The sequence below is a fragment of the Amphiprion ocellaris genome, chromosome 5, assembly GCF_022539595.1.
Source record: "Amphiprion ocellaris isolate individual 3 ecotype Okinawa chromosome 5, ASM2253959v1, whole genome shotgun sequence".
Classification (NCBI taxonomy): domain Eukaryota; kingdom Metazoa; phylum Chordata; class Actinopteri; family Pomacentridae; genus Amphiprion; species Amphiprion ocellaris.
The window spans coordinates 1758921-1767680 of record NC_072770.1 but is presented as its reverse complement, the minus strand read 5'-3'; positions in this window follow the sequence as shown (position 1 = coordinate 1767680).

Sequence of the window (8760 nt, the reverse complement as noted above, 5' to 3'; positions counted from 1 at the left end):
CAGATGAACAGTTTCAGCCTCACTATGTGTACAGCCAACATATAATAGATACACCTCATGTATCCTATAGAAACAGAAGGCCTCCTGTCATGATGTGGAAGGTGTAGGCCTACCTTTATAAGCTTGGTCCATGTCTACAGTCTCTGATCTGAAATAATTCTGTTGTAAACATAGAACTTGACCGCTTTCCAGTCCCTGTCAGCGAGGGCTTCAGGGGAAGCAGCGATGCACTTCTCACAGGCTTGTTTTCCAGGTGTCTTGCCAATACGAATGAACTCCATCAGAGACTTTTCAACTGCTTTCACCTCCTCTGTTGACCACATTCGTTTTACCTTTCTAGCACCTTGGAAAGGAGATTGTAAAGAACACTTATTACACAGGAAATTTAATACATGTTGAAAATTGTCAAACATTAACAGAAAAGGGGAAGCCAGCCTGGGTTTCCTGCCGTCCCACCAACAGGTGTATGTGCTTGTTGTGTATGCAAGTGGTCACTCACTAAAGAACATGGGTTGAGTTGAGAGCCTACCTGTGTTTGGCCTGGACATGCCAGTATATACAATTTTTCATTTTATGTTGTTTTGCAATTCATTGTTAAGGAGCTACCTGCTTGGTAATTACTCTCACACTGCTGTTTACTTAGCTACCAGGTAATTGTTTTGGCGTGTGTATATAAATGTTCAAACAGTGCAGAAAAATAGACCTTGCCCTATAAAAATAAAAAATAAAAAAATGAAAAAGATCAAGAAGATATTTTCACTTTACACCATTTGTGAGACAAAGGCATTGTGATGACAAAGTAAATATCCCAGCCAAGCAGGAGAGACTGGACAGACTTGCTGGTGTCTGGCATGAAAAGGGTCGATCAGCTTTTGATTTGCTGTTCAGTTACAGTGTATAGAAAAGCTACAACAATAATTTAACATACATGTGGAAATACAGGACACATAATGATGACGACACATTCTTACCTCCCGAGCCTCGTTTCTGTCCAAGCTGCTGTTTTGAAGTGCCTTTCTTATCTCGAGTCACAGGTTCCACTCCTAGAAAAACATTCATATGAAACAAAAATTATGCATGTAGCATGACTAGCCTACTGCTAACAACATTCTACAGAAATTTTCACAACACGCAGAGAAAACAATAGCTAGTAAATAATATCAATATTAGATGTGTTCCATTTACACGCCAGTTGGATAACACTATTTTAGGTCATACTTTACAGTATGATTTATGTAATAGAGAATAAGTCACTTAAAGGAGCAAGCACACTCACTTCCTGGCTCTAGAAAAGGAGTTTGACTGGACTTTTTAATGTAGTTGAACACTTCTGGAAGTAAAACACAGAGAGCAGTCCACTCTTTGCTGTGCATCATACTCTCTCTCTCAACCATCTTTCCTGTCTCATCTACATGCTGTCTTATAGAAAGAAAACTACTAAATGCATCTTGCAACTTTTTTGATAAATGCAATTAATCTCGTGCGAGTCATTCTTTTGAGAAAGTAAGTCCAAATCCTCTTATTTCAGCATCTTAAATGTACAGTGTATAGGAAACATCTCTGAGCTGCTGACACAAATGTACATAATTTGTTGGGAAAAATAAGAGCTGTACCACGCTTACCTCCCAGAGCTTTGCTCTCTACAGGCCTGCTGCTCTGAAGTGCCTGTTTGTCCTCGAGTCACAGGTTCCTCTCCTAGAAACCATTATAGGAAACAAAATTATGTACGTGTCATGACTAACAGTCTATACAGTCTAAACGCATGATGTCCAGAATTACTGTGGTATAGATCGAGGATGATAGTATTAATACAAAAAAAGGAAATGTTATTGTGACTCTAGCACACCAATCAGAAGCACAGACAACCTGGTGGAGCCGCTGGACCTTCATCTTCAGATGACTCCCCTGAGCTTTTTTCCACAACTTCATATCGGTCTTCACGCTGGCAAAAGGCAATTTGTATCAAATGAAAAATATCGTGAATTAAAATTACAGACGGTGCACAGTTAACTTTGCCATTACAAGTAATAATTTCTTACGCATTTGGGTCTGATCGAGATTTGGTCCAGACTTTTCCCCTTGAATTCTGCCAGTCTGCCCTGTTCGCAGTGCCATCAATACCTTACTGATCTTAGCTAACTGCAAAGTCCCTTCGGGGGAGGCGATAGAACTTCCTGTGTTACCCTTATGTCATGCCCCAGAAGTCCTGCCAAAAGATCTTGTTCGGTGTCATTAAGATTGAGTACTCTTGATAGAGTGGCCACTTGTTTTCTTAGTTTTGTTGATGACAGAGCTTCAGGTTTTTCAGCCCCACACTTTCTGGCCAACTCACGGAGTGCAGTCAGACCCCCGAAGCCTTGTTTCAAAACCTGGTCTTGCAAATAAATAGATGTTTTCACCTATTCCACATGAGCTTCTCTCCCTCCACCATTCAGCTCCAGAGATTGCACCATTACTGGAGTAAGGATGACAGGCACCTTTCGTGCCACGCTTCCCTCGAATTTCCACACGTTCAAAATGCTGGCAGAGCCTCTTCTCCATGCCGTCAGTGCTTCACCAATATCTTCATTAAGTGGGGAGCCTGTCCCTGGTGAGAAATGCTTCCAAACGCATCTTTGAGACCTCGCCTTCCCGCCTTCGGTTGAAAAGGATTATCTGTGCCAATATTACTTTAGCAAGATTGCTCCAATTCTTCGGGATTTTCTCAACCAACAACTGCTTGTAGTATTGCTTCTGTTTGTCAGTCATGTACATATGCATTTTTTTCACATCCTCTGCCAATGGAATGAGCTTGGGTTTGTTCCATTTCTTCTCCTCAAGTGTACGGTACGCAGCAGAAGAGATCATTTCATTCCAGGTAAGACTGTACAAGCGCCTAAACTCTTGGACAACCTGCTTCTTTTCATTGTTCTGAGATGAAAGAGCTTCAGCCTCCATGATATCGGCAACTCTCTGGATGCTTTGCCCTAGCTTTGTGGCTAGAGTGGGTTTCCCAAACTTGTTCCTCTTTTCATCAAAGCCAGCTACTTCTTTTACAGCTCGAATCACATGGTGAAAGTGTTGTGGATCAATATATTCCTCTATTGTTTTCAGAGGGTCACCGTCCTTCCTATGATCAAGAGTCTAACCCAGTCCTCGCATAATTTGACGAACATTGTCATGCTGAGAGGCAGTTTCACGTTGGACGGTTATACATCTTCTCTCCTACCTTCATGATCATAGATGTCTTATTTTACTGCATGGGCAATTTCGTCTTGAGTCATGCCATTCACAAGGGGGCCCATACCTTCGTGGTGAACATCTGAGGTACAGCTGAGCAGAAGCACAGAGTGTTTGTATTCTTGTTTTTCCGGGTATGTTCTGCGAACATTTTGACGCAATGTGTGCACCGTTTTTGCATGCTTCCCTCAGCGATTTGCGCTTGATGTAACCAAAGCATTGCAAACAATGCCTGATAGTTCCTTTGGATTGCTCTCTATGCCATCACTTTGCCTGTTTACAATGGAGACCAGTGTCCCCTTTCTCCTTTTGTGAGGCTGCCTCAATGTTGTGTGCCCTATTTCCTTGCTTGCGAAGGAGATCCAGCAGATTTCTCCTTCTTCTTTAGAGTTCGGTGGATACATCACTGCACGAGCAACTTCTTTTTATCCCCATGTTTACGTTCCAGGTGGCGTGCAATTTTTGTTTGCGGTTTCCCGCAGTACATGCAGTAGTTTCTCTTTTGGTAGGTACTTCTTGCACCATCTACATTTGGAACATCAGCTACAACCAGAGAACCACTCTTCTCAACTGAACTAGAGATAGAAGATTTTTACATCTTGTGTAAGTCTTTATATCTTTCTTTCTCTTTTGTATCTCTTGGTTTTGAGTCTTGATTCACCTGAATGCTCTTCTTCACTAAAACTTGAGCATCTCTTGTAACTTCTCTTGTATATTTTTTTTGTTTTGAGTGTTGATTTAACAGAATCTTCTTCCTGACTAGAAAAAAAGATCCTCTTTACTTCCATCCCTGTTTTTGAGTCTTGGTTCATCTGAATCCTCTTCTCTGGAATGCACACTTGCTTCCATGCCTTGCTTCTCTTTCTATGCCTCCAATAACCCATCTGAGACATTTTTTGATTCTGAGGACGTCTTTGGTCTTTGCTTCTGACTTCTTTCTTCTAAGGATTCATACTGAACTAGCCTCTGATGATGCTGGGACATACTCATCCGCACTGCTGATAGTGGAAGAGTGACAAATTGGAGGTGTACCCAGCATTTCTTTGGTCAGCTACAATAGAACAGACATTTATTTTACATGAGAATCAAATGGGATGCAACTTCATACTACATTATCTTCTCTAAACCATGTACATGACAACAAATTAAATCTGTTTAGCTGATTATTCTGGGCAATGCAAATAACATTTGACTACTGTGTCTGCCACTAAGAACTAACAATAAGCATGTACAACATGAGCTTTACTTACAAATACACTGTCTGTTCCTTGTTAAGGGTGGAACCTCTATTTCATCTCCAACTGCAAAAAATCGTAAAGGGAAATTAGTTACATTTAAATTGAAGCATTTTGAAATTTTTACAGGCAAGATTACTTACAGATTTTTATTAATTATGTAAATTATGCAAAAACTAAAGTCTGCAGGCTAAACTTGCGGAGCAATAGACACACTTCAACAATCAGAATTGTTTATGCAAGTTAGCAACAGCAAAAGGCTAGCTGGGAGTCAAGGCATATAAGTGTCTCTCAGCTCTGGAAATCAAAAGTTAGTTTCACGTGTTGAAACTAGATTGAGGTGGAAAGCTGATTGGGAGCTGTTGGTCATAACTGATCAGCATTTTGAAAACACAAGTGGATCACAGATTCCTTTAATTCAGCTCAGAGTACTGCCGTGTTTTGACCCTTTGCAATGTTTGCAAAGATGCCACAAAGGTGACTTTCAAAAGAAGTCCGCAGAAATTTTAAAGTGTAAGTGACACTGCATGTGAAGCCATGAATGTTTACTAATGAGACACAATATCTCTGTCATTTGTGCTTTTGTTTGTCACTCTAAAGTACATTATAAAAAGGTGCCGTACAACTTACCACTGTGTTGAGTCTACCCGTTCTAACAAAGGTCCTTTCTCTCTCATCATCAATCTTTCGTGTCCGTGAGCCTCCTCATAGCGCCTCTCACACGCATCTTGATGTGCTTTGAGTTTCTTAAGCGACGTAGCGTAACGAGTTTGAGCCTGCAAAACACAGAAAAATTAGGTTTTAAAATGTTTATCCCCTGTTGAGACCAAATTATTTTTTGGACATTCGTGCTTTATTAGACAGGAACAGAGCATGGGAGCAGAGAAGAGCAGAGGGTTTCTGAATGGAGTACATTTTTTAAAAAAGTTGCGTCCACAATAGGACTGGGCAGAGCAGAGGGACAGATGTCTGCAGCAGTAATACTATCGGTTAATTTATTTTATTCTATTCTATTTTATTTTATTAGCTCCTCACTCTTCAGCCTAGTGTTTGGCTGCCCTATGAATAAAAACAGTTGAAAATGTGGAGATCTAGCCGCCATCTGAGCACGAGCAGCTGAGCTAGAGCACAGTAGATGTGGCACTGTACAGCTGTTGCAGCGCACATGTGTGTTTTTTACAACAACAACAAAAACAATAAAACATTGTCAGTCGCCCTCTTAATCAACAACAGAGGAATGGATTGCTGATCGGCACAAGACGACAGCACAGACACTCAAAATAGCGTTTTAATCTTATAAGTTAACGAGCATCGGTTATCAGTCAGAAAAAAAATTCAAAACGTGTATCCCTACTGCTAACATATTCCAGTTTGGAGCCAATTGTTCAGATTGTAACTGAAGCGTCATCTCATCAGGCTATAACATCAGAGGAAAAAACTGGGGGTTTATGAAAAATGCATTTTCACTAAAAGCAGCAGATATAATTACATCTAATTTCTCTAGTTACCGTCTTTATCTTTAAGAATTATTGTTCAGTCACATAATACACTACCACAAACTACTTACTATAAACATCATCAAAATAACAGCTCAATATGTTTTCTCCCACTCACCTGTGCAGTCAGAAGGTCGTCAGTGGAAGAGAACCTTGAGCCATCCTCCTGTAAACACAGTGACACAATCAGTCAAACTTTTACACAGCACATGACTCTGTATTTCAAGCTGCACTCTTTGGCAGTTTATATATGCAGTTAACACTGTGAATCTGGACATCATCTCAATGTCGATATTTCCTGGTGTGTGAATGACTTATGAACGCATCAAACATACAATCACTTTACTGATAGTGTTGCTTACGCAACATGGGTTTATCATATTCAACAGTTTGGTCTTACAGCTTAGACAGACTATGAAGACAATGATTTATGGTGTTACAACATGGCTTTAATCAGATTATAGCTCAATGCAACAGCCCTGTAGCACCTTTAAGGTTTTGACTCAGGAGATGTTGTCTAATCAGAACTATTCATGTGGCAGTGACGTGTATTACTTGTTTGATAAAACAACAAACACTCATGCGGTCCTCCTCCTCACTAAATAGGCCTATGTTTTTTATGACGCACTGACAGAAACAGAGTTCAGAAGCTTCATCATATGTTTTAACAACAGAACAACTCACTGTGTGCATAAAGACAACTTTAGTTTTATTCATAAGTTTTTCTCTCTGTCAGTCTCAGTCATGCTCTCTCTCTCTCTATTCATGGTAGGACAGATGAGAAAAATGAGTTTCATGTCAATAAAAACATGTGTGCCGATGTGTAAAACATTGTAGTTGTCCAGACTCGCCTGAGGGTTGTACAACGAAGCGAGTTTAGTGAGTTAGCAAGGTATGTTGAGACTAAAGTCAGAGTTTTCAGTAGAAGGTGGCTCTCTTTTTACCTGGCTACATCTCCATGGTAACATATGCTGTGGAGCTAACCTGGTCGGGAGCAGGTTCTGTTCAAAGTTTAGGTTTAAATCGGCCATAACAAGCGTCTCTTTAACCAAGGCGTCTCCTGACAATTACTTATGAGTGATTCAGATTGTCAGCTGAAGGATGAAGTTGTATCTGTAAACCTGTTGATCTCTACATTACCAAAACCACTGAATGAAGCAGTTACAGTATCACACACTGGATGCATCACGTTGCCATGGGAACCGACATGTATTTAGTTGGTGATGTAGAAATCATGTAAACATGTTTTTATGTTTGGTCCATTTACATGCTGGTACTGTAGCTGACAAATCATTGATTAGAAAACTGATTATCTATTGGTATTTATTACAGAAAATATTCAATTAGTAACATTAATTTCACTTTGATTCATCACTAATTAAAGTGATCTCCTGCATTATGGGATAGTATCAGACTAAATGCTCTTCAATACAATATCATGTTTAAATATATGAAGTTTAAAGTTTAATAGATTTATTGTACAGCGGTCAGTTAAAAAAATAAGTGGATGCAGTTTTCTACCAGCATTCCTGTCTTACATCTTTTCCAGTAGTAGCTTTATGCCATCACATATTTTATATTCATCATTGTTCTCATAATAACCTGCTGACTGAAGCAGCTGCACACTTTCGGTTCATTATGTGCTGGAAAAGCGGCACATGACGCGCTAAAACGGCCACTTTCATGGGAACGCGCACAGAATCTGAAGAAGAACGCCTGACAAAGAAAACTGATAACCACCTTTGTGATAATCGTTAACTCTAACTAAGGCTAGCTTTAGGTTTTATTGAGCAGAGTTACACAAAGAAAGCCCGTCTATGTTGAACTGGCTTCTTAGTACAGCCCTCTGGTGTACTTGACGTTAGCCGCTAACCGTTAGCGAACGTAACATTAGCCGCTAGCTAATCACCATCGTGAAGTTTGAGCACATCGACACACAGTTAGCTACGTTACTTACGGTGCTTTAACTTACGTATGAAAACCGCATGCAAGTATAATGAACAGCACATTATTATGAAGCAAAAATAACTCACCATGTCCAATATTAACACCGCCGCGGTGCGCGTGTAGAGCAGTAATCCGGTCTGAACTGGATGACAGAGCAGGTGTGGAGCCAAGCAGGAGCGCTGGTTTTATGACACAGCACACGCCAGAGTAACTCCGCGCGCAGTTATAAAGAGCAACAGAGATACTGGAGGGCCACAAATTTCCAAATCAATACATAAAAATGGTAACCATAAAAAAATAAACACAACAAAAATACAGCTGTTTACAAGCCATTGTCATGAACAGATAAGAAATTATTATTATCATATTATTATTATTATTATTATTATTATTATTATTATTATTATTATTATTATTATTATTATTATATTATATTTTATTTTATTTTATTATTTTTTTTTTTTAACTGAAATCACTGGTGGAGGGGAGATGGTTCTTGTTAGGACCGTTTCACACACACATCATGTGGGGGGAAAGATACATACATACAGTTTATGGACAAACAATACAGCAGATGGGTCTTATAAGGACCACAGCTTGAGCAATGTTATAGGTGAAGGTGACAGTGCTGGTTGAATTAGCAGTTAGCATTAGCAGCTAACTAAATGGTAGCATCGACACTGTTCACTACCTGGAGCATCTCCTAAATGGGCCTGGGTCAGTTGAACGTGGCAATGCTGGTTGGATTAGCAGTTAGCATTTGTATTCCCACCCCACTTTTATTGATGCAGTTGGTGAAAGGCTGGGTGATGTTCGTGATCTTTGTGGAAGTGTAAGCAGATGAAATAAGTGTTTTGGGTTAG